The sequence below is a fragment of the Bos mutus genome, chromosome 1, assembly GCF_027580195.1.
Source record: "Bos mutus isolate GX-2022 chromosome 1, NWIPB_WYAK_1.1, whole genome shotgun sequence".
Lineage (NCBI taxonomy): Eukaryota > Metazoa > Chordata > Mammalia > Artiodactyla > Bovidae > Bos > Bos mutus.
This window is the reverse complement of record NC_091617.1, coordinates 109,368,053-109,375,833: the sequence shown is the minus strand read 5'-3', so window position 1 is coordinate 109,375,833 and position 7,781 is coordinate 109,368,053. Positions and strand designations below refer to the sequence as shown.

General features: G+C 48.6%; 1 long non-coding RNA gene across 1 annotated transcript; it reads left to right on the top strand.

Annotated features, from left to right (window-relative positions):
* The first annotated feature begins 556 nt into the window (after positions 1-556).
* On the top strand, positions 557-5,948 carry LOC138990706 (uncharacterized). The gene is made up of 3 exons (XR_011466795.1): positions 557-1,352; positions 3,539-3,757; positions 5,547-5,948. It is a non-coding gene; the product is annotated as an uncharacterized lncRNA (long non-coding RNA).
* Positions 5,949-7,781: the final 1,833 nt, after the last annotated feature.

Genomic DNA, 7,781 nt, shown 5'->3' with positions numbered 1-7,781 from the left:
TGCCCTCTGGTTTGTCACACTTCACAGAGAATTTTTACAGACTTTCTGAGAGGAAACTGCAACTCACTCCTGCCTCTCTGCAAGTGACCATGGGCACTTTGCTCCTGATGAAATGAGCAAATGTTCTGTCTGAGCATCTAAACCACCTCTCCTTATTTCAGCGGCTGCTGGTCTCAGGCTCTGTATCCTGCTCATTTCTTAATCCTGCTGGACGATTATCTATGATATTCCAAAAGGAAAGCCACATACTGAAATGTGTCAATATTAGGACATTAGTAAGCCATGGACGGAGGAGCCTGGTAGGCTGCATGCAGTCCATGGGGTCGCGAAGAGTCGGACACGACTGAGCGACTTCCCTTTCACTTTTCACATTCATGCATTGGAGAAGGAAATGGCAACCCACTCCAGTGTTCTTGCCTGGAGAATCCCAGGGACGGGGGACCCTGGTGGGCTGCCATCTGTGGGGTCACACAGAGTTGGACACTGAAGCGACTTAGCAGCAGCAGCAGCAGCAAGCCAGGGATGATGCTCATTTCAAATTGCAGGAGGAAAAGGAAGCGTCACAGAAAGAAACACATCCCTATGGGTCAGACTTTGTGCTGGCAACTTTCACATTTGTGATCTCTGTTCACGTACCCTACCGTGTTAGGTGGACTATCGTATCAGTTCCACCTTGGCAGCTGAGGAAATAATCGTTGAGAGAAGTAAAGTAACTCGGCCAAAGTCGCACAGCTAACAAGTGGCGAACCTATTGTTTGAATCCAGGTCTGACTTCCAATAAACCACACTTTACAGCCTGTGGAATTCAGGTGGAATTAACAGGACCAATAAACGCAGTTTAATGGACAATAAAACTCTTGACCCTGCTTTTTATTAATTCAGTGTATAAACATCGCCGTTTCAAAATTACCAGCTTGGAGAGAGTTTTTAAATAGTGAATCGTGCGGGATTCATGGAGTCCCAACAGTTAGAACTTGACGCGACTGAGGTGCTACCAGAGGACCCTAAAAGGAGGTGATGGCTTCCACCTATGAACTTTCATTTGTGAGAGTGCCTTTTTGAAAATGGGGCCCCTCTTGCACTGAGCAGAGGAAGTGGTAGAGATTCTCAGATGAACCTGCCTGATTCCTTCAAACTCTGTTGAATACAAGTGTCAAAGTTTGACACATTCTAACCACTTTACCTTCTTTGGCGACTCCAACACCGACTCCAACCCTGAGGAAGAGAGTAGGAAACTCGTTTCTGCTTGACAGGAACAACATGAGATGGGAAAGATCTCCGACGCTGAACGGGTTTCTGACAGTTCTTCAGAAGAAAGTGCCTTCTGCCTGTTCGGTTCAATCTGAGTCCAGGTGAGTCACCTCATTTTCAGTCAGGCAAGTATTTTAAGACACGAGGAATCTAAGCCAGAACTGGCAAAGAAAGGTGAGGAATGGATTATCGCCATTCACTTGGATGGTTTTCGTGGTGCTGGAAAAACCATTTCCAGCTGGAGTCTGGCTCACTGTTGTTTTTCTGGTGGCCACCCCGACACCAGCGTGGGACAGGGTGCATGCATGCCCACACCTGCATCAGACACCCACTCTAGAGGCTCATGTCAGTTGGTCCGTGGTTCGTGGGCTGTGCTCGTGTGGATGGTAAACCCACTCCCTGACATCAGCTCGCAGGGAGCCAGCATGACTCCCCCTGTTACCCCACCCCTAACCCCTGAGACATCACTGGATGTTTTGGAACAGAGTCAGCAGCTGCAGGAACCACCTCACCTGCTGCTCCTTGGTTCAACGTGTGGCTCTGGAAAATACCCCATCGCTGTCTCTTAAATATGACTCAAGGCTCAGGTGTCCTGTTAATCCGAGGGCAAAGGAGAGCGTCAAGGTCTCCGGGAGCTGGGGAGAGGGGCAGAGGTGCTGCCCATGGGAAATGACTGGAGCCCGTGGTCAGGCTCACCTAGGCACTGCCTGGGGGTACAGCCTGCCTTCCTGGCACCTACCTTGCAAAGCTTTGCCTGGCTGCACTGAAGGGGGCCCGGAGGCTCTGAGCAGGAAAGTAGAGTGCCCTGCACTGTGCTCCCCCTTCCAATGTCCCACAGGGCGGCCCCTCTCTCTCGGCCTCCTCTTTCACCCATTCTTTTAGGGGGAGGGGCCAGAGGTGGAGAAGGACACTGTAGTGGGGTGGGGGTGGGGATGGGGCAGGAGCCACCAGGCTACTTGGATTTTCCTGAATCACTTTAATTAATCTAAGCCTTTATATAAATGCAATAAACAAGCAAGCACCATACCTGTGCTCTGCAATCTCCTCCCCCAGACTCTCAGTCAGTCTGGGGAGCAGCCTTACTTTGATTAAGCACCCAGGTGATTGGGCTGCAGGTGATCCTGGATCACATTTGGAGAAACACTGAGGACAGAAATGAGCCAGCAAGTGGATGGGTTACAGCTAGTGTGAGAGGTAATTCATCCAGTGTCTTAAAACAGTGGCAGGGCTGGATTGTGATCCACCCTCCAAATTCATGTATTTAAGTCCTAACCCCCCAGACCTCACTTCAAATGTGAATGTATTTGGAGATAGAGACTTAAAAGAGGTAATTAAGTGAAGATAAGGTCTTTAAATGAGCCCTAATCCAATGTGACTGGTAAGAAAAGGAGATTAAGACCCAGGCACGCACAGAGGTAAGACCATGTGAGGACAGGGGAGGCTGTCAGCCATCCGCAAGCCAGAGATGGGCCTCTGAAAAAAATCTGCAGACACCTTGATCTCAGACTTCCGGCCTCCAGAATGGTGGGAAAATAGATCTCTGTTGTTTAAGCTACTCAGTCTGTGGTACTTTATTATGGCAACCCCACCAAACCAGTACAAACAGGAGACCTGGTTTCACTGAATAATCCTCGCAGAAGGTAGACAGTGCTTCAACTTACTGTATGAACAAAGCTAGCTTAAGGACCTAAGGACATGAGTCCCAGCCCTGGTGCATCAGCGGTAACTCAGGCTACGCACACAGCTTTCCGATGTCAGACGTGCCAGCACTCAAAGGCCAAATGCTTCTCTTCTGGTTACCATCTGAGTGATTTAAAAAAGACAGTCATTATTTTTTAAAAAAAAGAATATATGTACTTAATGCTTATTGCTGTTTAGTCGCTAAGCTGTGTCTTACTCTTTTGTGACCCCATAGACTGTAGGCCTCTAGACTGGAGCCCCCATAGACCAGGCTCCTTTGTCCACGGGATTTTCCAGGCAAGAATACTGGAATGGATTACCATTTCCTTCTCAATGGGATCTTCCCGACCCAGTGATGGAGGCTGTGTCTCCTGGATTGCAGGCAGTCTCCTGCATTGTAGGCGGATTCTTTACCGACTGAGCCACCAGTATCTATAGTGAGATGTATATGGTGTGTAAATAAAGTAGCTTGTGTCAACTCAAGACAGGGTTTTCTATCAGATGAGTTTATTCCAGATCAGGTTTTGCTGCCAAGTGAGTTATAAATATAATTTTTGGTCTTTAGAGCTTTTAAGGTTTTGAAGTTATGTTCTCCCTGTTTCTTCAGATGAAGACACTGAGGCACAGGTTGGTGAAATAATGTCCACGTTCATTACCTCGTGGGAGGTGCGACTGGTCTACCAATGGGGCAGGCTGGCTCCAGAGTCCATGCTCTTCCCGACTACCTGGCTGTGCCCTCGGAGCTGCCTACTTCTCAGGGTCCGACCCATCTGAAGAATACAGATCATGTCCAGCTCGCAGCCTTGCTCTGAAGACCAGCTGCAATGTAGGTAGAGTCGTGCTGTGGGCTGAATTATGTCCCCCACCAGATTCATATGTTGAAACTTTAACTCCAATACCTCTGAATATAATCTTATATGGAAATAGGGTCATTGCAGATAACAATTAGCTAAATGAAGGTCATTTAAGGTGGATCCCTAATCCAATCTGACTGGTGTCTTTATTTAAAGAAAAGCTATTTGGGATTTCCCTGGCAATCCAGTAGTTGACTTCACCTTCAATGCAAGGGGCATGGGTTCAATCCCTGGTCGGGGAATTAAGATCCCACAATGCCACACAGCATGGCTAAAAAATAATAATAATAAAAATAAAAAATAAGCAAAGCAGTTTGGACAGAGACAGACATGTTCTCAGGGAGAATGCACATGACTATGAAGGCAGAGATCAGGGCGAAGCTTCTGCAAGCCAAGGAGAGCCCAAGATTGCCAGCAAAGCACTGGAAGCTAGGGGAGAGGGGCATGGATTGGCTTCTCTCACTGGCCCTCTGAAGGAACCAACTCTGCCAACACCTTCATCTCGAACTCATAGCCCCCAGGACTGTGAGACAAATTGCTGTTGTTCAAGGCCCCAGTTGGTGGTGCCTTGTTACAGCCACCCTAGTAAACTAGTGCAAACTTTTTACACAAGCGCTGTAAGTCAAGTTCTGAGTGAGAGACCAATAGATGCCAGGTAATCTCATTTATCATCTTTATGATGACGTGGAAAAAGCTTCAGATTCTTCGTGGAAAAATCATCCGTCAATTAAGTGATCTCTGAGGCCTCTTCCACTTTCCATGTTTAATTTTCCATGATTGTAACATGAGGATAATTCAGCTCCACTTGTCACTTGCACCAGTGGTCCAGCTCCTACAGCTGTTTTGAAAATTTCCTTAGCTGTTTTGAAAATGGGCTAATGGAGAGGTGGTCCTAATAATCAAAACAAAACAAAGCAAAGCAAGACATTTCTTTCCCTGTTTTCTGGGTTACATCACTGTACATTAAAACCAACACCACGTGGGCCCTGCTTTGCCCTCTGATGTTCCTGCTTGTATCAGCAGCTCCATCAGCCGTGGGGTTTTCTGAACCCCTTTCCCTTGTGTCTTCAGGTCTGCTGAGGTTAACCCACATGATTGTTGGGCTGCCAATTCTGCAGGGGAAAGCAGAAATCTCAGTGAGAGGTTGTTTCCTGTGGGCTAAGAGTGTATCATTGGAACCCTGTTTAGACCTGGAGTGGTGGGTTCTTCATTTGGAAACATGTCCCTGCACTGCCATGTCACTCAGCAATAAGAGCTGCTTTCAGAGAGTCTGAAGGGCTGTTGAACACTTTTCCTGTTCTCAGGATGAGGCCCGGTGGCCCCAGTGTAGGGAAACAGGTAAAATGCTCAACAGTTTTCCTCAGGCTGCAGAGATGGGTCTCCCATTGCCAAGCCGAGTCAACTCGTTTGGCCTCTGCCTTTTAGATTCTACACATCAAGTCAGAAGGTGCTTTCCTATAGGTGGGGTGTGGCCCCCAGCTCCCCATCTGTGGCAACAGGACTTTAATGGCTGTGTGTGTTCAGAGAAAGGACTTCAGGTTCCTTCAACATTCCTTTGCACCTGTTCTCAAGGCTGCTTCTCTGATGTCCTGTCAACTCCTCAGACTTGGTCCAGTGGGCTGCTCTCCACTGGTTTCCTGAAAGAGCTTCCTCCCCAAGCCAGAGGGCCTCTCTCACCTCCCTGAAACCCAGGCCCTATCCTCTGCTAAAACCTCTGCTTAAGACTTTTCTTTTTCTCCCTGTTTCTGGTTTTCCTCTCAGGAATTTTAGGGAAAGTGTACCTTTTCTTGGGCTTCCCAGGTGGCTGGTAAAGAATCTGCGTGCCATTTCAGGAGACACAAGTTCCATCCCTGTGTTGGGAAGATCTCCTGGAGGAGGAAATGGAAACCCACTCCAGTATTCTTGCCTGAGAATCCCAAGCACAGAGGAAGCTGGTGGGCTACAGTCCATAGGATCTCAAAGAATTGGGCACAACTAAGTGACTGAGCATGCGCACACACATGTCTTTTTCTTATTACAGCTGAAGCCTGCTGGAATTCAAAATGGTTGCAGAGTGACAGGTTTTACTTTGAGGCTCTCATGGTGGGTGATTCCATCTCGTCCCAACATGGGAGGTTTAATTAAGCAAGAGCAAGTGTCTAATAGATGGAGCAGCTTGGGAGTACAAACCACATCTTGTTCAAGCCCAGAGCTTGGCACATAGTAGATGCTCAATAAAGTCGTCTGTTGGATGACTGCACCTTTGTTTTCTTTCTTCTTCAGAAAAGTGTCTGACATGTGTTAAATCTAGAATCATGACAGCAGACAGGGTTGTAGGATGCCTCTGCTGTGTAGTAGCTCTCGTGGATCGTGTCCAAGGAAGAGGTCCTGTGGCCAGGAGGCAGAGGTCCCGGTCTGGCTCAGCCATTATCCAAGAAACCCTGGGGTCTTCAGCCTCCCTGGGCCTCAGGGTCCTCCACTACAGCATGGAAGTTACCCTGTCTTCTCTGCCTGCCTCCCCAGGGTTATGAGAACATGACACAAGAACGGATGGGACAATTCTCTGAAAACTTCAAAGACCATGCCAGAGGTATTATTTTTATTGTTTTTGTTGTCACAGATATTGTAGAGTTGAGCTACTCATAATTATTTTTTAGAATTTTACTTATTTACTTATTATTTTGGTGGCGGTGGGTCATCACTGCTGTGCACAGGCTTTCTCTAGTTGCAGCGAGTCGGGGCTAGTCTTCGTTGCAGTGCATGGACTCCAGGTGTGCAGGCTTAGTAACTGTGGTGCATGGGCTTAGTTGCTCCATGGCATTTGTGATCTTCCCGGACCAGGGATCAAACCCATGTCCCCTGCATTGGTGGGTGGATTCTTAACCACTGGACCACCAGGGAAGTCCCTCATAATTATTTTTGACCTTTATCTCTTTTCTTTTACAAGTTCACACTTGGGGACCAAAACCAGGTTTACCTCCTTCCCCAGCTAAAGAAATATCCATCCTTTTAATCCAGGCACCGTCAAATGCTGGCCTCCTTGGAGCTCAGTCATCTGTTTGGTCAGATGTGGCGAGGGATAAGTTAAGTCACAGAAGACTGGTTGACAAATAGTTGCCAAAGCCATCAAGAACAGAAACAGTACAGCCTTCTCCCCCGAGGGCCATGCTTCTCTATGGCATCCTTGAGCTGTCCAGAGACCCCTGGACCTGCTCTAGACAGAGCAGCACAGGGAGGAGACAGTTCATCAGGAACAGCCAGCCAGGGGCCAGGAGAGACTGGGCAGGACCCCCACCTCCTGTCTTCCAAGTGCTTACTCTACTCCCTACGCGCCTCTCGAGGGATCAATGGATGAGGCCACGGTAGGTGGTGCTTTGCCTCCTCTGTCTCCTGTTGCTAAGGTAACCAAGTGAGATGAAACAGAAACAAGCCCGTGATCTTGCTGCCTCCACCCACGTGTCCAAACAGCCCCCATTTCAGCCAGAGATTCACAGTCAGGCCAATGGCTGAGCATGTGTTTTGGGGTCACGGACCACCCCCCCAAGGAGAAACGCCTGAGCTGGGTGGCAGCCTATACTCTCTGAATACTCTTCCTGGGCAGACAAGGTGTTGCAGCTGTGGTGGGGTGAGGGATAGAGGTGAGGGATCGAAATGTTTCTAGTGTGTGGTTGTCAATATGTGATATGGTTGGAATTGTCCAAGGCCTGGCTACCAGCTGCCTATCCTTGGTTTACTCAGGGAATCTATAGACCAAGAGGGCAGAGGGCACAGCCTCTAACCCTCACCTCTGGAATCTGTGTCTCTAGCTTTCCCATTTGCCCCCAAGATGAACCCCCTACCCCAAGCTTTCAGATGAGAGCCCTTCTTAAGGATCAACATGGTACCATGGGGAGGAGGGCAAGGTCGGCTAGGAAAGAGGGAGCTACTTGTAGACCACAGAAGTGGGGAGCTGCTCAGGAGAGAGGAGAGGGGAGGGGAGAAGGGAGGTGAGGAGAGGAGAGGGGAGGGGAGGGGAGG